The sequence below is a fragment of the Scyliorhinus torazame genome, chromosome 10, assembly GCF_047496885.1.
Source record: "Scyliorhinus torazame isolate Kashiwa2021f chromosome 10, sScyTor2.1, whole genome shotgun sequence".
NCBI lineage: Eukaryota > Metazoa > Chordata > Chondrichthyes > Carcharhiniformes > Scyliorhinidae > Scyliorhinus > Scyliorhinus torazame.
The window spans coordinates 263,623,132-263,648,444 of record NC_092716.1 but is presented as its reverse complement, the minus strand read 5'-3'; the positions used below and the strand labels follow the sequence as shown (position 1 = coordinate 263,648,444).

Sequence of the window (25,313 nt, the reverse complement as noted above, 5' to 3'; positions counted from 1 at the left end):
GCGGTGTGCCAGGCCCGCTCAGTAGCCACTATCGCCCCCACTCCCCCTCGGTCACAGACAATGGGTGCTGCTATCCCCCCCTTCAGACCACGTGCGGCCAGTGGGCGCCGCCATGTTGTCCACCCCTCAGCACATGGGCACCACCAGCTTTCTAGGACCCAGGCTCACCAGCCGCCCCATTATCTGACGACCAACCAAGACTCGCCTCCATGTCAATCGAACAGTCTCGTCCGCATAACCTGACCAACGCATCCACCAGCGTGAACGTCGACGGACATGTAACCTCCTGCCTGCTGGACTCCGGGAGCACCGAAAGCTTCATACAAGAAAAAGAAAGAAGGAAATCGCTTATTCTCACCAGTAGGCTTCAAATGAAGTTACTGTGAAAAGCCCCTAGTCGCCACATTCCGGCGCCTGTTCGGGGAGGCTGTTACGGGAATTGAACCATGCTGCTGGCCTGCCTTGGTCTGCTTTCAATTGGTCTGCCAGCGATTTAGCCCTGTGCTAAACAGCCCTTTCCTGTGCTAAACAGCCGGATACGGTAAGGCGCTGCTCCCTCACGATACAACTCGCCAACCAAAAAATCTCCCTGGCCTCCGGATCCCATTGCGTAGAGATCAGGGGGTACTGTACGGTCACGCTCACGGTCCAGGGCGTAGAATTCAGCCTCTTCAGCCTACACGTCCTCCTTAACCTCTGCACTGCACTAATCCTCGGCCTGGACTTCCAGTGCATCCTCCAGAGCCTAACTCTGAAATTCGGCGGGCCCTTACCACCCCTTACTGTGTGCGGCCTCGCGACCCTAAAGGTCGACCCACCTTCCCTCTTTGCCAATCCAACTCCAGATTGCAAACCCATCGCCACCAGGAGCAGACGGTACAGCACCCAGGACAGGACCTTCATCAGGTCCGAGGTCCAGCGGCTGCTTCGGGAGGGCATCATCGAGGCCAGCAACAGCCCCCGGAGAACCCAAGTGGTAGTCGTTAAAACTGGGGAGAGGCACCGAATGGTCGTGGACTACAGCCAGACCATCAATCGGTACACACAGCTCGACGCGTACCCCCTCCCACGCATATCTGACATGGTTAACCAGATTGCGCAGTACCGGGTCTTCTCAACGGTAGACCTGAAATCCGCCTACCACCAGCTCCCCATCCGTAAATCGGACCGGCCATACGCTGCCTTCGAGGCAGACAGCCACCTATACCACTTCCTTAGGGTCCCCTTCGATGTCACAAACGGGGTCTCGGTCTTCCAAAGGGAGATGGACCGAATGGTCGACCGGTACGGGTTGCGGGCTACCTTTCTGTACCTAGACAACGTCACCATCTGCGGCCATGTGAAATCAGCAGGACCACAACGCCAACCTTGCTAAACCTCTCCACACCGCTACTCTCCTAAACCTCACTTACAACAAAGAGAAGTGCGTGTTCAGCACGAACCACTTAGCCATTCTCAGCTATGTGGTCCAGAACAGAGTTCTGGGGCCCGATCCCAACCGCATCCGCCCCTCATGGAGCTTCCCCTCCCCCACTGCCCCAAGGCCCTCAAACGCTGCCTGGGGTTCTTTTCGTACTACGCTCAGTGGGTCCCAAACTATGCGGACAAGGCCCGCCTACCCATACAGTCCACCCAGTTTCCCCTGATGGCCGAGGCCCAACAGGTCTCCGCCCGGATCAGAGCTGATATAGAACATAGAACATTACAGCGCAGTACAGGCCCTTCGGCTCTCGATGTTGCGCCGACCTGTGAAACCACTCTAAAGCCCATCTACACTATTCCCTTATCATCCATATGTCTATCCAATGACCATTTGAATACTCTTAGTGTTGGCGAGTCCACTACTGTTGCAGGCAGGGCATTCCACGCCCTTACTACTCTCTGAGTAAAGAACCTACCTCTGACATCTGTCTTATATCTATCTCCCCTCAATTTAAAGCTATGTCCCCTCGTGCTAGACATCACCATCCGAGGAAAAAAGGCTCTCACTGTCCACCCTATCCAATCCTCTGATCATCTTGTTTGCCTCAATTAAGTCACCTCTTAACGTTCTTCTCTCTAATGAAAACAGCCTCAAGTCCCTCAGCCTTTCCTCATAAGATCTTCCCTCCATACCAGGCAACATTCTGGTAAATCTCCTCTGCACCCTTTCCAATGCTTCCACATCCTTCCTATAATGCGGCGACCAGAATTGCATGCAATACTCCAAATGCGGCCGCACAAGAGTTTTGTTCAGCTGCAACATGACCTCATGCTCCGAAACTCAATCCCCCTACCAATAAAAGCTTAACACACTGTACGCCTTCTTAACAACCCTCTCAACCTGAGTGGCAACTTAGTGGCAAGATCGGTGTCCTTGATCTATGTACAAGGACACCGAGATCTCTCTGCTCGTCCACACTGCCAAGAATCTTACCATTAGCCCAGGACTCTGTCTTCCTGTTAATCCTTCCAAAATGAATCACCTCACACTTTTCTGCATTAAACTCCATTTGCCACCTCTCAGCCCAGCACTGCAGTTTATCTATGTCCCTCTGTAACTTGTAACATCCTTCCGCACTGTCCACAACTCCATCGACTTTAGTGTCATCTGCAAATTTACTCACCTATCCTTCTACGCCATCCTCCAGGTCATTTATAAAAATGACAGACAGCAGTGGCCCCAAAACAGATCCTTGTGGTACACCACTAGTAACTGGACTCCAGTCTGAACATTTCCCATCAACCACCACCATTTATCTTCTTCCAGCTAGCCAATTTCTGATCCAAACTGCTAAATCACCCTGAATCCCATGCCTCCGTATTTTCTGCAGTAGCCTACCGTGGGGAACCTTATCAAATGCTTTACTGAAATCCATATACACCACATCAACTGCTTTACCCTCATCTACCTGTTTGGTCACCTTCTCAAAGACCTCAATAAGGTTTGTGAGGCACGACCTACCCTTCACGAAACCGTGTTGACTATGTCTAATCAAATTGTTCCTTTCCAGATGATTATACACCCTATCTCTTATAAACCTTTTCAACATTTTGCCCACAACAGAAGTAAGGCTCACTGGTCTATAGTTATCGGGGTTGTCTCTACTCCCCTTCGTGAACAAGGGGACAACATTTGCTATCCTTCAGTCTTCTGGCACTATTCCTGTTGACAAAGATGACTTAAAGATCAAAGCCAAAGGCTCAGCAATCTCCTCCCTAGCTTCCCAGAAAATCCTAGGATAAATCCCATCCGGCCCAGGGGACTTATCTATTTTCACACTTTCCAGAATTGTTAACACCTCCTCCTTATGAACCTCAAGCCCTTCTAGTCTAGTAGCCTGAATCTCAGTATTCTCCTCGACAACATTGTCTTTTTCCTGTGTGAATACTGACGAAAAATATTCATTTAGCACCTCTCCTATCTCCTCGGACTCCAAGCACAACTTCCCATTCCTGTCCTTGACTGGCCCTACTCTTACCCTAGTCATTCTTTTATTCCTGACATATCTATAGAAAGCTTTAAGGTTATCCTTGATCCTACCTGCCAAAGACTTCTCATGTCCCCTCCTGGCTCTTCTTAGCTCTCTCTTTAGGTCCTTCCTAGCTAACTTGTAACTCTTGAGCGCCCTTACTGAACTTTCATGTCTCATCTATACATAAGCCTCCTTGCCAAAGTCTCAATGCACGCATTAGATGAGACACTGGCCTTCCAAGTAGAAAGCGACGCATCAGACGTCGCCCTAGCTGCCACCCTCAATCAGGCGGGCAGGCCCGTGGCATTCTTTTCCCGCACCCTTCATGCCTCAGAAATTTGGCACTCATCCATCGAAAAGGAGGCCCAAGCTATCGTTGAAGCTGTGCGGCATTGGAGGCATTACCTGGCCGGCAGGAGATTCACTCTCCTCACTGACCAAGTTACTGAGGGAGATAGAAAATGGGTGACCAAAAGACAGAGCAAGAGTAGGAAGGCAGTGCAGGCGTCCCCTGCGGTCATCTCCCTGCAAAACAGATATACCGCTTTGGATACTGTTGAGGGAGATGGCTCACCAGGGGAAGGCAGCAGCAGCCAGGTTCATGGCACCGTGGCTGGCTCTGCTGCGCAGCTGGGCAGGAAGAAGAATGGCAGGGCTATAGTAAAAGGGGACTCAATCGTAAGGGGAATAGACAGGCGGTTCTGCGGACGCAATCGAGACTCCAGGATGGTATGTTGCCTCCCTGGTGCATGGGTCAAGGATGTCTCTGAGCGACTGCAGGACATTCTGGGGGGGGAGGGTGAACAGCCAGCTGTCGTGGTGCACAGAGGCACCAACGATATAGGTAAAAAACGAGACGAGGTCCTACAAGCTGAATTCAGGGAGTTAGGAGTTAAACTAAAAAATAGGACCTCAAAGGTCGTAATCTCAGGATTGCTACCAGTGCCACAAGCTAGTCAGAGTAGGAATGTCAGGATAGATAGGATGAATGCGTGGCTCGAGAGATGGTGCAAGAGGGAGGGATTCAAATTCCTGGGGCATTGGAACCGATTCTGGGGGAGGTGGGACCAGTACAAACCGGACGGTCTGCACCTGGGCAGGACTGGAACCGATGTCCTGGGGGGGGTGTTTGCTAGAGCTGTTGGGGAGGGTTTAAACTAATGTGGCAGGGGGATGGGAACCGATGCAGGAAGTCAGAAGGTAGTAAAACAGGGACATAAATAAAAGGCAGTAAGGGGGAAAGTGTAAGGCAGAGAAGCTAGAGTCAAAAATCAAAAAGGGCGACAGTACAAGGTACAGTGACTGAGGGGAGCTCAGTGAATAGGCCCAGTAATACTAAAAGAAATAAAACGGGAAGTGAAAACATTAATGGTAAGCGACGCGGCAGGTTGTTACATGAAGATATGGGTTCAACGACAAGGAAAATTAGGAGAAAAGTTAAGAGGAAATATAACTTAGGAGAGGTTACTGATCGAGGTGTTAAGATTCAGAACAGAGGTAAAAAAGTCAACGTAAGTGTACTTTACCTGAATGCTCGTAGTATTCGGAATGAGGTAAATGAGTTGATGGCGCAAATCATCGTGAATGACTATGATTTAGTGGCCATTACTGAAACAGGGTTAAAGGATGGTCACGACTGGGAGTTAAATATCCGAGGGTATCAAACTATTCGGAAGGACAGAGTGGATGGTAAGGGAGGGGGTGCAGCTCTGTTATTTAAGGATGACATCCGGGTAATAGTCAGGGATGACATCGGTGCTATGGAGGATAAGGTTGAATCCATTTGGGGGAAAATCAGGAATAATAATGAAAATTAAAATGAAAATTCGCTTATTTGTCACAAGTAGGCTTCAAATGAAGTTACTGTGAAAAGCCACATTCTGGCGCCTGTTCGGGGTGGGGGGGGGGGGGGGGGGGGGGCTGGTACGGGAATTGAACCGTGCTGCTGGCCTGCCTTCGTTTGCTTTAAAAGCCAGCTATTTAGCACAGTGTGCTAAACCAGCCCCTCCGGGGCGAAAAAGTCACTTATAGGAGTAGTCTATAGGCCACCAAATAGTCTATAGGCCACCAAATAGTAACATTGTGGTGGGGCAGGCAATAAACAAAGAAATAACTGATGCATGTAGAAATGGTACAGAAGTTATCATGGGGGGTTTTAATCTACATGCCGATTGGTTTAACCAGGTCGGTCAAGGCAGCCTTGAGGAGGAGTTTTAGAATGTACCCGCGATAGTTTCCTAGAACAGTATGTAATGGAACCTGCGAGGGAACAAGCGGTCCTAGATCTGGTCCTGTGTAATGAGACAGGATTGATTCATGATCTTAAAGTTAAGGATCCTATCGGAAGGAGCGATCACAATATGGTGGAATTTAAAATACAGATGGAGGGTGAGAAGGTAAAATCAAACACTAGTGTTTTGTGCTTAAACAAAGGAGATTACAATGGGATGAGGGAAGAACTATCTAAGGTAGTCTGGGAGAAAAGACTTGATGGTGAAAAAGTTGAGGAACAGTGGAGAACCTTCCAAGCAATTTTTCACAGTGCTCAACAAAGGTTTATACCAACAAAAAGGAAGGACGGTAGAAAGAGGGAAAATCGACCATGAATATCTATGGGAATAAGGGAGAGTATCAAATTGAAGGAAAAAACATACAAAGTGGCAAATATTAGTGGGAGACTAGAAGACTTGGAAATCTTTAGGGGGCAACAGAAAGCTACCAAAAAAGCTATAAAGAAGAGTAAGATAGATAATGAGAGTAAAGTTGCTCAGAATATAAAAACAGATAGTAAAAGTTTCAACAAATGTATAAAACAAAAAAGAGTGGCTAAGGTAAATATTGATCCTTTAGAGGATGAAAAGGGTGATTTAATAATGGGAGATGAGGAAATGGCTGAGGAACTGAACAGGTTTTTTGCGTCGGTCTTCACAGTGGAAGACACAAATAACATGCCAGTGACTGATGGAAATGAGGCTATGACAGGTGAGGACCTTGAGATGATTGTTATCACTATGGAGGAAGTGATGGGCAAGCTAATGGGGCTAAAGGTAGACAAGTCTCCTGGTCCTGATGGAATGCATCTCAGAGTGCTAAAAGAGATGGCTAGGGAAATTGCAAATGCACTAGTGATAATTTATCAAAGTTTATTAGACTCTGGGATGGTCCCGGCAGATTGGAAATTAGCAAACGTGACACCACTGTTTAAAAAAGGAGGTAGGCAGAAAGCGAGTAATTATAGGCCAGTGAGCTTAACTTCGGTAGTAGGGAAGATGCTGGAATCTATCATCAAGGAAGAAATAGCGAGGCATCTGGATGGAAATTGTCCCATTGGGCAGACGCAGCATGGGTTCATAAAGGGCAGGTCATGCCTAACTAATTTAGTGTAATATTTTGAGGACATTACCAGTGCGGTAGATAACGGGGAGCCAATGGATGTGGTATATCTGGATTTCCAGAAAGCCTTTGACAATGTTCCACCACAAAAGGTTGCTGCATAAGATAGAGATGCATGGCATTAAGGGTAAAGTTGCAGCATGGATAGAGGATTGGTTAATTAATAGAAAGCAAAGAGTGGGGATTAATGGGTGTTTCGCTGGTTGGCAACAAGTAGCTAGTGGTGTCCGTCAGGGATCAGTGTTGGGCCCACAATTGTTCACAATTTACATAGATGATTTGGAGTTGGGGATCAAGGGCAATGTATCCAAGTTTGGAGACGACACTAAGATGAGTGGTAAAGCAAAAAGTGCAGAGGATACCGGAAGTCTGCAGAAGGATTTGGATAGGTTAAGTGAATGGGCTAGGTGTGGCAGATGGAATACAATGTTGACAAATGTGAGGTTATCCATTTTGGTAGGAATAACAGCAAAAGGGATTATTATTTAAATGATAAAATATTAAAACATGCTGCTGTGCAAAGAGACCCGGGTGTGCTAGTGCACGAGTCCCAAAAAGTTGGTTTACAGGTGCAACAGGTAATTAAGAAGGCAAATGGAATGTTGTCCTTCATTGCTAGAGGGATGGAGTTTCAGACTAGGGAGGTTATGCTGCAATTGTATAAGGTGTTAGTGAGGCCACACCTGGAGTATTGTGTTCAGTTTTGGTCTCCTTACCTGAGAAAGGACGTACTGGCACTGGAGGGTGTGCAGAGGACATTCACTAGGTTAATCCCAGACCTGAAAGGGTTGGATTACGAGGAGAGGTTGAGTAGACTGGGACTGTACTCGTTGGAATTTAGAAGGATGAGGGTGGATCTTACAGAAACATATAAAATTATGAAGGGAATAGATAGGATAGATGTGGGCAGGTTGTTTCCACTGGCGGGTGAAAGCAGAACTAGGGGGCATAGCCTCAAAATAAGGGGAAGTAGATTTAGGACTGAGTTTAGGAGGAATTTTTTCACCCAAAGGGTTGTGAATCTATGGAATTCCTTGCCCAGTGAAGCAGTAGAGGCTCCTTCATTAAATGTTTTTAAGATAAAGATAGATAGTTTTTTGAAGAATAAAGGGATTAAGGGTTATGGTGTTCGGGACGGAAAGTGGAGCTGAGTCCACAAATGATCAGCCATGATCTCATTGAATGGCGGAGCAGGCTCGAGGGGCCAGATGGACGACTCCTTCTCCTAGTTCTTATGTTCTTATGAACGGTTGAGGACTCTCGGTCTATACTCATTGGAGTTTAGAAGGATGAGGGGGGATCTTATTGAAACTTACAGGATACTGCGCGGCCTGGATAGAGTGGATGTGGAGAGAATGTTTCCACTTGTAGGAAAAACTAGAACCAGAGGACCCAATCTCAGACTAAAGGGACGATCCTTTAAAACAGAGATGAGGAGGAATTTCTTCAGCCAGAGGGTGGTGAATCTGTGGAACTCTTTGCCGCAGAAGGCTGTGCAGGCCAATTCACTGAGTATCTTTAAGACAGAGATAGATGTGTTCTTGATTAATGCGGGGATCAGGGATTATGGGGAGAAGGCAGGAGAATGGGGATGAGAAAAATATCAGCCATGATTGAATGGCGGAGCAGATTCGATGGGCCGAGTGGCCTAATTCTGTTCCTCATGTCTTATGGCTGGATAAGGGGCCAGCAATAGGTGGAGATGAACAAAGATGTTGTGGACAGATAGACAAAGGGAATGTAAATAGTGGTGATTAAAGCGAAGAAGGGGCTGATATGGCACATGAAGAGATTAGAATGTGTGGATGGCGGAACAACGGTGGGTAGTGGGTCAAAGGGCAACTAGGACCAGGGAACAGATGGTTCAAGTGGGGTGGGGGGAGGGGGATAATAGTGAGGGGAAAACAGATCAATGGAAGAAATTCAAAGGAATTGATAGAAATAAAAATGTGGTGAAGGTGGAGGAGAGAGTTCACAGTCTGAAGTTGTTGAACTCAGTGTTAAGTGCGGAAGGCTGTAACGTGCCTAATCGGAAGATGAGGTGCTGTTCCTCCAGTTTGCGCTGGGCTTCCCTGGAACGTTGCAGCAGGCCAAGGATGGACATGTGGATGTGGGGGCAGGATGAGGAGTTGAAATGGCAGCGACAGGAAGGTCTGGGTCCTGTTTGTGGATGGACGGGGGTGTTAACATAGAACATAGAAAATACAGCACAGAACAGGCCCTTCGGCCCACGATGTTGTGCCGAACCTTTGTCCTAGATTAATCATAGATTATCATTGAATTTACAGTGCAGAAGGAGGCCATTCGGCCCTTTGAATCTGCACCGGCTCTTGGAAAGAGCACCCTACCCAAACTCAACACCTCCACCCAACACCAAGGGCAATTTGGACATTAAGGGCAATTTATCATTGGCCAATTCACCTAACCCGCACATCTTTGGACTGTGGGAGGAAACCGGAGCACCCGGAGGAAACCCACGCAGACACGGGGAGGACGTGCAGACTCCGCACAGACAGTGACCCAAGCCGGAATCGAACCTGGGACCCTGGAGCTGTGAAGCAATTGTGCTATCCACAATGCTACCGTGCTGCCCTTAAGAACAAATAAATCTACACTACATCATTTTACCATAATCCATGTACCTATCCAATAGTTGCTTGAAGGTCCCTAATGTTTCCGACTCAACTACTTCCATAGGCAGTGCATTCCATGCCCCCACTACTCTCTGGGTAAAGAACCTACCTCTGATATCCTTCCTATATCTTCCACCTTTCACCTTAAATTTGTGTCCCCTTGTAATGGTTTGTTCCACCCGGGGAAAAAGTCTCTGACTGTCCACTCTATCTATTCCCCTGATCATCTTATAAACCTCTATTAAGTCGCCCCTCATCCTTCTCCGTTCTAATGAGAAAAGGCCTCGCACCCTCAACCTTTCCTCGTAAGACCTACTCTCCATTCCAGGCAACATCGTGGTAAATCTCCTTTGCACCTTTTCCAAAGCTTCCACATCCTTCCTAAAAAGAGGCGACCAGAACTGTACACAGTACTCCAAATGTGGCCTTACCAAAGTTTTGTACAGCTGCATCATCACCTCACGGCTCTTAAATTCAATCCCTCTGTTAATGAACGCGAGCACACCATAGGCCTTCTTCACAACTCTCAAAGATGTATGAACATAGACCCCAAGATCTCTCTGCTCCTCCACATTGCCAAGAACTCTACCGTTAACCCTGTATTCCGCATTCATATTTGTCCTTCCAAAATGGACAACCTCACACTTTTCAGGGTTAAACTCCATCTGCCACTTCTCAGCCCAGCTCTGCATCCTATCTATGTCTCTTTGCAGCCGACAACAGCCCTCCTTACTATCCACAACTCTACCAATCTTCGTATCGTCTGCAAATTTACTGACCCACCCTTCAACTCCCTCATCCAAGTCATTAATGAAAATCACAAACAGCAGAGGACCCAGAACTGATCCCTGCGGTACGCCACTGGTAACTGGGCTCCAGGCTGAATATTTGCCATCCACCACCACTCTCTGACTTCTATCGGTTAGCCAGTTCGTTATCCAACTGGCCAAATTTCCCACTATCCCATGCCTCCTTACTTTCTGCATAAGCCTACCATGGGGAACTTTATCAAATGCCTTACTAAAATCCATGTGCACTACATCCACTGCTTTACCTTCATCCACATGCTTGGTCACCTCCTCAAAGAATTCAATAAGACTTGTAAGGCAAGACCTACCCCTCACAAATCCGTGCTGACTATCCCTAATCAAGCAGTGTCTTTCCTGATGCTCAGAAATCCTATCCTTCAGTACCCTTTCCATTACTTTGCCTACCACCGAAGTAAGACTAACTGGCCTATAATTCCCAAGGTTATCCCTAGTTCCTTTTTTGAACAGGGGCACGACATTCGCCACTCTCCAATCCCCTGGTACCACCCCATGTTGACAGTGAGGACGAAAAGATCATTGCCAACGGCTCTGCAATTTCATCTCTTGCTTCCCATAGAATCCTTGGATATATCCCGTCAGGCCCGGGGGACTTGTCTATCCTCAAGTTTTTCAAAATGCCCAACACATCTTCCTTCCTAACAAGTATTTCCTCGAGCTTACCAATCTGTTTCACACTGTCCTCTCCAACAATATCGCCCCTCTCATTTGTAAATACAGAAGAAAAGTACTCGTTCAAGACCTCTCCTATCTCTTCAGACTCAATACACAATCTCCCGCTACTGTCCTTGATCGGACCTACCCTCGCTCTAGTCATTCTCATATTTCTCACATATGTGTAAAAGGCCTTGGGGTTTTCCTTGATCCTACCCGCCAAAGATTGTTCATGCCCTCTCTTAGCTCTCCTAATCCCTTTCTTCAGTTCCTGCCTGGCTATCTTGTATCCCTCCAATGCCCTGTCTGAAACTTGTTTCCTCAGCCTTACATAAGTCTCCTTTTTCCTCTTAACAAGACATTCAACCTCTCTTGTCAACCATGGTTCCCTCACTCGACCATCTCTTCCCTGCCTGACAGGGACATACATATCAAGGACACGTAGCACCTGTTCCTTGAACAAGTTCCACATTTCACTTGTGTCCTTCCCTGCCAGCCTATGTTCCCAAATTATGCACTTCAATTCTTGTCTGACAACATCGTATTTACCCTTCCCCCAATTGTAAACCTTGCCCTGTTGCACGTACCTATCCCTCTCCATTACTAAAGTGAAAGTCACAGAATTGTGGTCACTATCTCCAAAATGCTCCCCCACTAACAAATCTATCACTTGCCCTGGTTCATTACCCAGTACTAAATCCAATATTGCCCCTCCTCTGGTCGGACAATCTACATACTGTGTTAGAAAAGCTTCCTGGACACACTGCACAAACACCACCCCATCCAAACTATTTGATCTAAAGAGTTTCCACTCAATATTTGGGAAGTTAAAGTCGCCCATGACTACTACCCTATGACTTCTGCACCTTTCCAAAATCTGTTTCCCAATCTGTTCCTCCACATCTCTGCTACTATTGGGGGGCCTATAGAAAACTCCTAACAAGGTGACTGCTCCTTTCCTATTTCTGACTTCTATGTTCTGCAAAGTGGTCACCCAGTCAGTGTTTAGTCTCTCCAATGTAGAGTAGACTGCACTGAGAGCAGCAAATGCAATAGACCAGATTGAAGGAAGATTTATATCGCACCTTTTATGATATTTCCAAGTGCTTTTCAGCCAATGAAGTATAGTCACTGCTACAACAGAGAGTAAGATCCCACAAAGAGCAATTTGATAATGACCAGACGTCTGGGGCGGGATTCTCTGCAGAAGAGTTTCTTTGTTTCACCAGCAATGCACCCATTCCCGCGGGTTTCACAACAGCGTGGGCTGGCCACAATGGGAAATCCCATTGACAGGTGGCGGGAATGGAGAATCCAGCTGCCGGCCAGGACGGGTCACCCAGGACAATGTGGCTGGCGGACCGGAGAATCTGTTTTTTTTGCTGTTGTTGGTTAAAGGATAAATATTGGTCAGGAAACCAAGGACAACTTCCTTGCGATTTGTTTAACATCGCATCCAAAAGGCAGCACCTCTGACCGTGTAGCCCTTCCTCGGTACGGCAATAGAGATTCAGCACAGATATTGTGTTCTACCTGGGATGGGGTTTGAATCCCCAAACTTCTGACTCAGCACTGGGAGTACCACCAGCTGAGGAACCGCCAACACGATGAAGAAATCTTAAACGCAGATCAGAATGTTTAAGCAACAAGGCTAGTGAGACAAATTATATTTGGTCAGCTAGCTATCTGACATCGTGGTGCAAAGAGTTGATAGAAGATATTACTGAGGAATCATCAATGTTAAGTATTGGGTTAAGAGACAGTGCAATTAGTTGTCTCATTTATGTTAAGTATCCATTAATTGACACTGATATGTAAAGGGGCTTCAGGTGGCCTCGGTCAGGTGATGTTTTGTCAGAGATTTGTGCAAAGGCTGTTGGAATGAAATAAATGTGTGTTTGTGAAAAAGGAACAGAACTTTAGACTCTTCATATCACAGCAACTAAAATGTCTAACAATTGGTAGCAGAGGATGGTTGCTGTGTAAATGTGAAGGGTTGAAAGATACAACTTTTCCAGATCAAACCAAGGAGTGAGTGAGAAAAGAAAAAAAGGGATATATGGCTGAACCGAGGATAAAGATGGCTGGATATGACTACCCCCCCTTATTTTCTGAAAGGGAATCGTACGACCAATGGAGAAGTGCAGTAGTTATGTGGACTAAGGTAACTGCTTTGGGAAAGAGAAAACAAGGTATGGCATTGGCTCTTTCTCTACCATATGGCAGTAAAATCCGAAACAAAGTGCTTTCTGAGCTGGAATTGGAAGAGTTAGACTCAGAAGAAGGTCTGGAGACTTTATTACATTATATGGATAAGATTTATAAGAAAGATGACTTGTTAAGTGCGTATGAAGCATGGTCAGATTTTGATAAGTTCTGGAAAATGGAGGATATCTCCATGGGAGACTATATAATGGAATGTGGCAGACTATATAAAAGGCTGCAGAAACACAACCTGGAATTTCCACAGTCTGTGTTGGCCTTTAAATTACTTGACTGTGCTAGAGTGAGCAACATGGATAGGCTCCTGGTTTTGACAGGAGTTCAGTTTACTGATAAGGATACCTTATTCGAACAGCTGACAAAAGCTTCACAAAAGTTTCTGGAGAAACATTCGATTCCAATGGCTCTGATGACCCAAATAGGTCAGCCTGAAATAAGGCAGAATATGGAAGATACACTACTAACAGGATGGCAAAATCGTATGGCTATGAACAGGGCTCAAGACTATAGAAGGAGACCGAGACAAGGAAATTATGAAGACAGAAATCCAGTTAGAACCTACAATAGGAAGATGAACCCCAGAAATGCACGGGGCATGATAAATCGATGTTTTCGATGTGACTCTCAATACCATTATGCTTTCAACTGTCCAACTCGTTATGATAGAGTGTTTGAAGTGACACATGACACGGAGGAGTCAGAAGAAGAAAAAGATAGTGACCAGAATGGAGGCATTGTCCTATTGACAAGCAGTTTTACGCCGGTAATGAGGGTGTTGGTTGCAGAATCCTTCAACTGCTGTATTGGACAGTGGCTGCACATCTACTGTGTGTGGAATTGACTGGTTAAAATGTTACCTGGACTCTTTGAATGCTGAAAATTGTAACAAGGTTAAGGAATTTGAAAGTTCCACAAGTTTCAGGTTTGGGGATGATAATACTCTGAAGTCGCTGAAAAGAGTGGTGATCCCTTGCAATATTGCCGGAGTGAATCATTTCATTGGCATGGATGTTGTATCAAGTGAGACACCTTTGCTTCTGAGCAGACCGTCGATGAAGAAAGCACACATGAAACTGGATATGGAACAGGATAAGGCAACAGTTTTTGGAAAGACGGTGGACTTACAATTTACACAGTCGGGACACTATTGTATTCCACTACTGTCAAATAATATTTCAAGTAGAGTGGTTAAGGATGTGTTAATGGCAGTTGAAAATGGGACTTTAGTTGATAAAAAGCTTGTGGTATTAAAACTGCATAGGCAATTTGCACATCCGTCTCCTTGGAGGCTGGAAAATGTATTAAAGGATGCAGGGGTAAGGGATGACGACTATACTAAACTGATAGAACAGGTTAGTGACTGCTGTGAAGTTTGTAGGAAGTACAGAAGGACACCAGCACGACCGATCGTAACCCTACCTTTGGCCAGGGATTTTAACAACATTGTGGCCATGGACCTTAAGATCTGGGATAAAGCAAATAATATATTTATTTTGCATTTTGTAGATTTAGCAACCAGATTTAATCAATCAACGATTGTACGAAGTAAAGAAAAGAGAGTAATTCTGGATCAAATCGTGGAAAAATGGATAGAGACAGGAATGGGTCCACCAGCAAAATTCCTTACGGACAATGGGGGAGAATTTGCTAATGATGAGTTTAGGGATATGTGTGAAAACATGAATATCACAGTTATGAATACGGCTGCAGAAAGCCCATTTAGTAATGGTGTCTGTGAAAGAAATCATGCTGTCATCGATGACATGCTTCGGAAAATTTTGGCAGATCGACCAAATTGCAGGCTAAATTCAGCTTTAGCATGGGCGGTACATGCAAAGAATTCATTGCAGATAGTTGGGGGCTATAGTCCTTATCAATTAGTGTTTGGTAGAAATCCTAAAATACCGTCCATTTTGGATGACCAGCCTCCAGCTTGGGAGGGGACTACAATTAGCTCTAGTTTTGCTGAACATTTAAATGCATTACATCGCAGTAGAAAAGCTTTTTTGGAAGCAGAAGTCTCTGAAAGAATTGGCAGAGCTTTAAGACATAACATACGGCCATCAGATGCCGTTTTTCAGCAAGGAGGCATGGTATACTATAAGAGAGACAATTCTAATGAATGGAAAGGCCCAGGGAAGATCATAGGCATAGATGGCAAAACAATTATTTTGCAACATGGTAATCAAACGGTTAGGGTACATTCATCGAGGATAATGGGTACAGATTACAAATTTTCAAACTTAGACAGAGCAGACAGAGATGACGAGGAACCAGAGTCATCTGGTACGCATGTGTTACAGAACTATGAGGACCAATTAACTGTTATAGACAGGGTTTCTGTGGAGGAACATAACACTTCTGATGAATTAGAACAGGCCATTTTTCCAAAAGGGCAACTGCCAAAAGTTGGTACAAAAGTGACATACTTGCCTGAAGGGTCTAGTCAATGGAAGGATGTAACTGTTATTAGTAGAGCAGGGAAGGCCACTGGAAAGTATAAACATTGGTTGAATGTACAGCATTCAGGGGAAGGAATCAAGACAATGGATTGGGAAAATAAAGTTCAAAAATGGAGGGCACAGAAACGCAGTGCCAGTTCAGATAGGACATCGGATAGTGAACAGGTCCGCAGGAAAAGGTCGAGAACTATTGAAAGGACATCCCCCAGCAGAAGGGAAAGATCAAGCAGTAGCAGTACAGAACGAGATACCAGGCGGGAGAGGGGACGTAGTTTATCAAGATCTCGGAACATGAGTAAGACTACGAATACTAATAGGAGTAGAAGCTTCAAATAAGTTAGATGGAAAAGTTACCAAAGAATCTAAACAGCAAGAATTGCATAGTTGGAGTGAATTTGGGGTATACACGGAAGTACCGGATAGGGGACAAAGAGTTCTATCCCACAGATGGATTTGCACGGAAAAGGTTCTTCTGGATGGAACTTGTAAGGCAAAGGCCAGGCTTGTGGCAAGGGGATTTGAAGAAAACTTAGAAGATCAGGATTGAAGGGTAGATTCACCTACAGCAGGAAAGGTTATTTTAAAGATCTTCTTGGCTCTATTAGCCACAAAGGCATGGGAATGCAAATCTATAGATATAAAAGCTGCCTTTTTGCAGGGGCATCAGCTCCAGAGAGACATTTTTCTCCGTCCTCCTAAAGAAGCAGCTAACACAGAAGGGGTACTCTGGAAGTTGAACAAATGTGTATATGGATTAAATGATGCACCTAGAGTCTGGTATTTTTCGGTGAGGTCAGTTTTGTTAAAATTAGGCTGTTGCCAGTTGAAAGCAGATCCTGCAATGTTTTACTGGCACTATAAAGGAAATCTTTCTGGCATTTTTATGATGCATGTCGATGATTTTTTGTGGGGTGGGACTGGTGATTTTGAAGCTATTGTAATCTCTGGTTTGACGAAAGAATTCAGGGTTGGAAGTCAGGCTTCCGGGGCATTTAAATATATTGGACTGGAAATTGGACAGACTAAGTTAGGGGCAACTTTACGTCAGCAATCTTATTTGGAAAGCATCAGCCCAATAGCAATTAGTCGTGGCTGAGTTTCACAAAAAGACGCAATGGTTTCAAAGATAGAAAAAGAGCAACTGCGAAATTTAATTGGGCAACTGAACTGGTTAGGTAGACAGACTAGACCGGACGTGAGTTTTGATGTCTTAGAGTTGAGTACAAAAATGAATGATCCCAAAGTGGAAGACATAATAAGAGCAAATAAAGCGTTGGCCAAACTAAAAATGCAGGAGTGTGTTTTGAAGTTCCCGGTTTTAGGTGACCTTAGGCACTTGAAACTCATAGTTTATAGTGATGCGCCCTACGCAAATTTATGTGATGGGGTTTTAAGCGCAGGAGGTTTTATAATTTTCCTTTTGGGAACAATGGTAAATATTGTCCGCTTGTGTGGGAAACAAAGAAAATAAGGAGAGTGGTAAAAAGCACTTTGGTTGCTGAGACGTTAAGCCTTGCAGAGGCGGTGGATATGGCCTTTTATAAGTATGATATTGACAGAAATTTTGGGATTAGGGAATTTGGGTAATATACCTATTGACTGTCACATTGACAATAAATCCCTGTGGGAAAATGTGCACTCTACAAAAAGTGTCAATGAAAAGAGGTTACAGATAGACATCGCAAGTTTGAAGCAGATGTTGGACAGAGGGGAAATAACAAAAATTAAATGGGTCGACAGGAGCTATCAACTGTCAGACTGTTTTACGAAAGGAGGGGTGAGTTCACAGAAACTTTTGGATATTGTTAATGAAGGGCGCTTGTTTCTGTGACTTTTTTTTTTCTTTCTCGTCCAAGCAAAAAAAAGGGGGGGAAATCATGGGCGGGATTCTCTGACCCCCCGCCGGGTTGGAATATCGCCGGGGCTGGCATGAATCTCGCCCCCGCCGTGTCCCGAATTCTCCCCTACCAGAGAATCGGCGGAGGCGGCAATTGCGCCGCGCCGGTTGCCGGGCTCCCCCCGGCGATTCTCTGGCCCGCGATGGGCTGAAGTCCCGTCGCTGTCAACCCTCGCCAGCTGTCATGGATTGAACCACCTACCTTACCGGCGGGAGCAGACGGCGCGGGCGGGCTCCGGGATCCTGGGGGGGCGCGGGACGATCTGGCCCCGGGGGGTGCCCCCACGGTGGCCTGGCCAATGATCGGGGCCCATTGATTGTCGAGCCGTGGGGGCACTCTTTTTCTTCCGCCTTCACCATGGTCTTCACTATGGCGGAGGCGGAAGAGACCCCCTCCACTGCGCATGCGCGGGGATGCAGTGAGCAGCCGCTGACGCTCCCGCGCATGCGCCGCCCGGCGAAGTCATTTCCGCGCCGGCTGGCGTGGCGCCAAAGGCCTTTCCCGCCGGCTGGCGGGTCGGAAACCACTCCGGCGCAGGCCTAGCCCCTCAAGGCGAGGGATTGGCCCCTATTCCGCACCTCTGGAGCGGCCCGACGCCAGAGTGGTTCACGCCACTCCATTACGTCGGAATCCCCCGCCCCACCGGGTAGGGGAGAATCCCGGCCCATGTGTGTGTTTTTGAGTTTCTTGAAATTTTGGTTTCACCTAATTATTTATTTTTTCTCCAAGGAAGGGGAGACTGTTAAGTAATGGGTTAAGACACATTGCAATTAGTTGTCTCATTTATGTTAAGTATCCATTAATTGACACTGATATGTAAAGGGGCTTCAGGTGGCCTCTGTCAGGTGATGTATCGTCAGAGTTTTGTGCAAAGGCTGTTGGAATGAAATAAATGTGTTGGTGAAAAAGGAACAGAACTTTAAACTCTTCATATCACAGCAACTAAAATGTCTAACAATCAACGGTAAAATCACTGTTTATCCAATGATCCTGCTGGTTACCGAAGTACATCGAGTCGTTGCTGCAATGCGAGGGACCCACCGTGTGTTCCGAGGTTTTGCTGTATTCTAACCAAGTAAAATCATTGCATATATGGGAAATCTTCTTGCTGCTTGTCCACTTCACCAATTAAAAACTGGGCAATAAAACCAGGAAACGCTGGAAATACTCAACAGATCTCGGAACATGTGGGGAGAAATGTAGAGTTAACATTTCAGCTTTGTGACATTTCATCAGAACCCATTAAGGTGTGACATTGCAGGATTATATGTGAAGCATCCGCCTGTGACGCACAACATCAGGTTCTGTTGACTGGTGGGACAGCACAGTAGCACAGCGGTTAGCACTGCTGCTTCACAGCGCCAGGGTCCCAGCTAAATTTTCAGCTTCACTGTGTGATCACTGCCATTGTGCAGGCCTCAGATCAGAACCCTCTGATTTAAATCAGTAACTGTGGGTGGTTCTGCCTGTTTGACCCTGATTGTTCCTCTGAAAGAGTTACAAAAAAAATCTAACCCAAGATTCACTATTTGAACACCCAGACTGAGCCTCGCACGGGACCCTCCTCCCACACAACGTCCCCGCCACCCCTGGGCCCAACATGACCCGTCCCCCCCTCCGGGACTGACCCGACCCAACCTCAGTCACAGTCCCAACCCCACCTGACCCCTCCGCGAATCTGGACCCGTGCCGCTGATCCGACCCGTCCGTGGGCCTGACTCCACCCAGTGGATCTAACCCCACAGGTCTGACCCCCACCCCAGTGGGTCCGACCTGTCCCCTGCGGATCTGACCCCAACCCAGTGGATCTGACCCCAACCCCGCACGTCTGACCCCCACCCAGTGGATCTGACCCCACCCCTGAACGTTTGACTCTCACCCCAGTGGGTCTGACCCCCACCCAGTGGATCTGACCCCATGGTCCGACCCTCACCCCCGTGAGTCCAACTAAGTGTCTTGAATCTCAAACTTTCTGTAAATAAACGGTTATTGGCTCCTAACTGGATTACTGAGAATTTGGGTGAGTGGTCTGGGAATTTGGGGGGGTGGTCTGGGAATTTGGGGTGGTGGTCTGGGAATTTGGGGGGGTGGTCTGGGAATTTAGGGGTGTGGTCTGGGAATTTGGGTGAGTGGTCTGGGAATTTGGGGGTGTGGTCTGGGAATTTGGGTGTGTCGTCTGGGAATTTGGGGGTGTGGTCTGGGAATTTGGGGGGTGGTCTGGGAATTTGGGTGTGTGGTCTGGGAATTTGGGGGTGTGGTCTGGGAATTTGGGTGTGTCGTCTGGGAATTTGGGGGTGTGGTCTGGGAATTTGGGGGTGTGGTCTTGGAATTTGGGGGGGTCTGGGAATTTGGGGTCGGGATTTGGGGGTTGGTCTGGGAATTTGGGGGGGTGGTCTTGGAATTTGGGTGTGTGGTCTGGGAATTTGGGGGTGTGGTCTGGGAATTTGGGGTGTGGTCTGGGAATTTGGGGGTTCTGGAAATTTGGGGGTGTGATCTGGGAATTTGGGGGTGTGGTCAGGGAATTTGGGGGGTGGTCTGGGAATTTGGGTGAGTGGTCCGGAATTTGGGGGTGTGGTCTGGGAATTTGGGTGTGTGGTCTGGGAATTTGGGTGTGTGGTCTGGGAATTTGGGGGTGTGGTCTGGGAATTTTGGGGGGGCGGTCTGGGAATTTAGGGGGGCGGTCTGGGAATTTGGGGGTGTGGTCTGGGAATTTTGGTGTGTGGTCTGGGAATTTGGGGGGTCTGGGAATTTGGGGGTGCGGTCTGGGAATTTGGGGGGTCTGGGAATTTGGGGGTGTGGTCTGGGAATTTGGTGGTGTGGTCTGGGAATTTGGTGGGGGGTCTGGGAATTTGGGGGGTCTGGGAATTTGGGTGTGTGGTCTGGGAATTTGGGGGGGTGGTCTGGGAATTTGGGGTTGTGGTCTGGGAATTTGGGGGGGTCTGGGAATTTGGGGGGGTGGTCTGGGAATTTGGGCGGGTGGTCTGGGAATTTGGGGGTGTGGTCTGGGAATTTGGGGTGTGGTCTGGGAATTTGGGGTGTGGTCTGGGAATTTGGGGGTGTGGTCTGGGAATTTGGGGGTGTGGTCTGGGAATTTGGGGGGGCGGTCTGGGAATTTGGGGGGGCGGTCTGGGAATTTGGGGGTGTGGTCTGGGAATTTTGGGGTGTGGTCTGGGAATTTGGGGGGTCTGTGAATTTGGGGGTGTGGTCTGGGAATTTGGGGGGTCTGGGAATTTGGGGGTGTGGTCTGGGAATTTGGGGGTGTGGTCTGGGAATTTGGTGGGGGGTCTGGGAATTTGGGGGGTCTGGGAATTTGGGTGTGTGGTCTGGGAATTTGGGGTTGTGGTCTGGGAATTTGGGGTTGTGGTCTGGGAATTTGGGGGGGGGGTCTGGGAATTTGGGGGGGTGGTCTGGGAATTTGGGTGGGTGGTCTGGGAATTTGGGGGTGTGGTCTGGGAATTTGGGGTGTGGTCTGGGAATTTGGGGTGTGGTCTGGGAATTTGGGGGTGTGGTCTGGGAATTTGGGGGTGTGGTCTGGGATCACAACATCATTCATTCATGGAATTTGAGCATTATTGCCTCGGCCAGCATGATTCCCAATCCCTCGTTACCCTTGCGATGGTGATGGTGAGATACCTTCTTGAACTTCTATCGTCCCTGATGTGTAAGTACACCCACAGTGCTGTTAGGGGGGGGGGGAGTTCCAGGGTTCTGATTCAGTGTTAGTGAAGGATTGACAATGTCATTCTAAGTCTGGATGGTGTGTGGCCTGGCACAGGAATTTCAGCTGGTGATTCAACTTTGTTGGCAGCCCCTTGCAGAAGAACAAAGAACAATACAGCACAGGAACAAAGAACAATACAGCACAGGAACAGGCCCTTTGGCCCTCCAACCCTGTACCGGCCATGATACCAACCTTTGCCAAAACCCTCAGCACTTCCTTGTGCCGTATCCCTCTATACCCATCCTATCCATGTATTTGTCAAGATGCCTTTTGAACACTGTTAATGTATCTGCTTCCACAACCTCCCCTGGCAACGCGTTCCAGGCACTCACCACCCTCTGCGTAAAAAACCTGCCTCGCACATCTCCTCTAAACTTTGCCCCACGGACCTTAAACCTATACCCCCGGTGACTGACCTATGCCCCCTGGTGACTGACCCTTCCACCCTGGGAAAAAATACCTGCCCATCCATTCTATTCATGCCTCTCATAATCTTGACAGAGAGATAGTGACTTTTGCATCTTCATGCAGTGGGGCCTTGTCTAGCTTTTGAAAAACCTTCTTCGACTCTATCAGGTCACCCCTCAACCTCCGTCTTTCTAATGAAAACAGTCCGAGTCTATTCAGCCTCTCCGCATAGCTAACACCCTCCAGACCCGGCAACATCCTGGTAAACCTCCTCTGCACCCTTTCCAAAGCTTCCACATCCTTCTGGTAGTGTGGCGACCAGAATTGTGCGCAATATTCGAAGTGCGGCCTGACCAAGGTTCTGTAGATGGTCCACATTGTGGGGGTGGAGGGAAGGGACGTTGATGGGCTTCCAATTGAGTGGACAATTATGTCCTGGATGGTGTTGAGCTTCTTGAGTGTTGTTGGAGCTGCGCTCATCCAGGCAAGTGGGGAGTATTCCATCACACTCCTGACTTGTGCCTTGTGGACAGGCTTTGGGGAGTCAAGAGGTGAGTTACTCACGGCAGGAGTCCTAGCCTTTGACCTGCTCCAGATTAAATTCCCTCTTGTTAGATATGGTCAGTGTCTGGTACTATAATGCATGATACAACAAGAGTGGAGTTGATTAATCATCGCAGACAACCTCCCTTAATTAGTCTGCAACAAATATGAGTTGAGAAGAATCTGCCAGTGCTGGATAGCTTTGGGGCCAGTGGCTTCCACCTGCCACACTCCATGTCTGCATCTTAAAATGTTCTTTCCTGAAAGAAAAGAGTGTGTACAGAATATCACTGTGAGAATCAAACAAGCAACAAAAGATACGACACTCGTACAATTTTTGTTCCAATGTTTATTTGGTTCGCCAGACTTTTGCTCTGGGACAATACCCGAAAGCTCCCAACTCTTCAGTAACCGCTTTGCTTTTGTAAGGAATTTCACTTCACAATTACTGCCCAGTTCACATCCTCCCCAATTACTGTCCAGTTAACATCCTCCCCAATTACTGTCCTGTTAACATCCTCCCCAATTACTGCCCAGTTAACATCCTCCCGAATTACTGTCCAGTTAACATCCTCCCCAATTACTGTCCTGTTAACATCCTCCCCAATTACTGTCTAGTTAACATCCTCCCCAATTATTGCCCAGTTAACATCCTCCGCAATTACTGCCCGGTTAACATCCTCCCCAATTACTGTCCTGTTAACATCCTCCCCAATTACTGTCCAGTTAACATCCTCCCCAATTACTGCCCAGTTAACATCCTCCACAATTACTGTCCAGTTACCATCCTCCCCAATTATTGTCCTGTTAACATCCTGCCCAATTACTGTCCAGTTAACATCCTCCCCAATTACTTCCCGGTTAACATCCTCCCCAATTACTGTCCAGTTAACATCCTCCACAATTACTGTCCAGTTAACACCCTCCCCAATTACTGCCCTGTTAACATCCTCCCCAATTACTGCCCAGTTAACATCCTCCCCAATTACTGTCCAGTTAACATCCTCCCCAATTATTGCCCAGTTAACATCCTCACCAATTACTGTCCAGTTAACATCCTCCCCAATTACTGCCCAGTTAACACCCTTACCAATTACTGTCCAGTTAACATCCTCCCCAATTTTTGCCCAGTTTACTTCCTCCCCAATTAATGTCCAGTTAACATCATCCCCAATTACTGCCCTGTTAACATCCTCCACAATTACTGTCCAGTTAACATCCTCCCCAATTACTGCCCAGTTAACATCCTTCCCAATTACTGTCCAGTTAACATCCTCCCCAATTTTTGCCCACTTTACTTCCTCCCCAATTAATGTCCAGTTAACATCATCCCCAATTACTGCCCTGTTAACATCCTCCCCAATTATGCCCAGTTAACACCCTCCCCAATTACTGTCCAGTTAACATCCTCCCCAATTACTGCCCAGTTAACATCCTCTACAATTACTGCCCTGTTAACATCCTCCCCAATTCCTGCCCTGTTAACATCCTCCCCAATTACTGTCCAGTTAACATCCTGCCCAATTACTGCCCAGTTAACATCCTCCACAATTACTGTCCAGTTAACATCCTCCCCAATTACTGCCCTGTGAACATCCTCCCCAATTACTGCCCAGTTAACATCCTCCACAATTACTGTCCAGTTAACATCCTCCCCAATTACTGCCCTGTGAACATCCTCCCCAATTACTGCCCTGTTAACAGCCTCCCCAATTACTGTCCAGTTAACATCCTCCCCAATTACTGCCCAGTTAACATCCTCTACAATTACTGCCCTGTTAACATCCTCCCCAATTCCTGCCCTGTTAACATCCTCCCCAATTACTGTCCAGTTAACATCCTCCCCAATTACTGCCCTGTGAACATCCTCCCCAATTACTGTCCAGTTAACATCCTCCACAATTACTGCCCTGTTAACATCCTCCCCAATTCCTGCCCTGTTAACATCCTCCCCAATTACTGTCCAGTTAACATCCTCCACAATTACTGCCCAGTTAACATCCTCCCCAATTACTGCCCAGTTAACATCCTCCCCAATTACTACCCTATGTAGCACCGTCAATATAACGCGAGGCAGGTTGAGGTAATGTCAATTGAAGGCTTTATTAAGCAGAACTTTATCCCCAGCAGCGTGGTTACAGAATGCAGCTGCTGAGGGAAATGGAGGGAAAAACTGGGTTCTTATACCGGCATTTCTGGGTGGAGTCCAGTAGGTGGCAGATCCTATCAGGACCTGGCATCCCTCCACCAATAGCCTGTCGACACGTGGTGTACCGTATTACCCCTAATACATACCACCACATTCACGCCTTGTTGAAAAAAAACCCGGCGGGATGGTGGTTCGCATGGTGGTAGGGGTTTACAGAGTCGGTACTGTGCTGTAACTTTGAACAAAACACAAAATTATCGCTTCAACTGGGCCAACGGGCCAAACAGGGTCGGCATGATGCCATAACTATAACAAGACACAATAACTGAAAATGTTGCGAGTTCAAATGATTCGATGAGCCGGATGGGCGCCCTGGTCGTCCTTTCCGATCGTCTCGGGCGTGGTGGTGATGGCGCTGGCTCGAGTCCCGTCGACTCTGGGAGCGTAGCGCTGTCCCCTGTGTCCTTACTCCTGGGCGGGTCTGGGAGGAGAACCGAACCCCCCGGGAAGGGGGTGGCTGCGGGATGAACCGGCGGGAGTGAGGAGGTGGTGATTGGCGTCGGGGGTGTGTGGGTAGCTCCGGCGGGCGCCAGATTTTGCAGGGAGACCGTGTCCTGTCGGCCATCGGGGTACTCCACATAGGCGTATTGCAGGTTGGCGTGAAGGAGATGCACCCGTTCCACCAACGGATCTGACTTGTGCGCCCGCACATGTTTCCGGAGCAGAATGGGTTCCGGAGCTGCGAGCCAGGTCGGACGTGGCGTTCCAGAGGAGGACTTCCTAGGAAAGAGGAGGAGGCGCTCGTGAGGCGTTTGATTCGTGGTGGTGCACAGCAGGGACCGGATAGAGTGAAGGGCTTGCGGGAGGACTGCAGCGCACAAAGACTCCGTGAGACGAATAGAGTGAAGTCGATGAGGCTTTATTAAGCGTGTCTGTTCCCCCGCAGC

General features: G+C 47.5%; 1 protein-coding gene across 3 annotated transcripts in view; it reads left to right on the top strand.

Annotated features, from left to right (window-relative positions):
• LOC140384761 (SH3 and multiple ankyrin repeat domains protein 2-like) overlaps positions 1-25,313 on the top strand; it is a 1,513,496-nt gene that overhangs the window by 272,094 nt on the left and 1,216,089 nt on the right. The window lies entirely within an intron of this gene.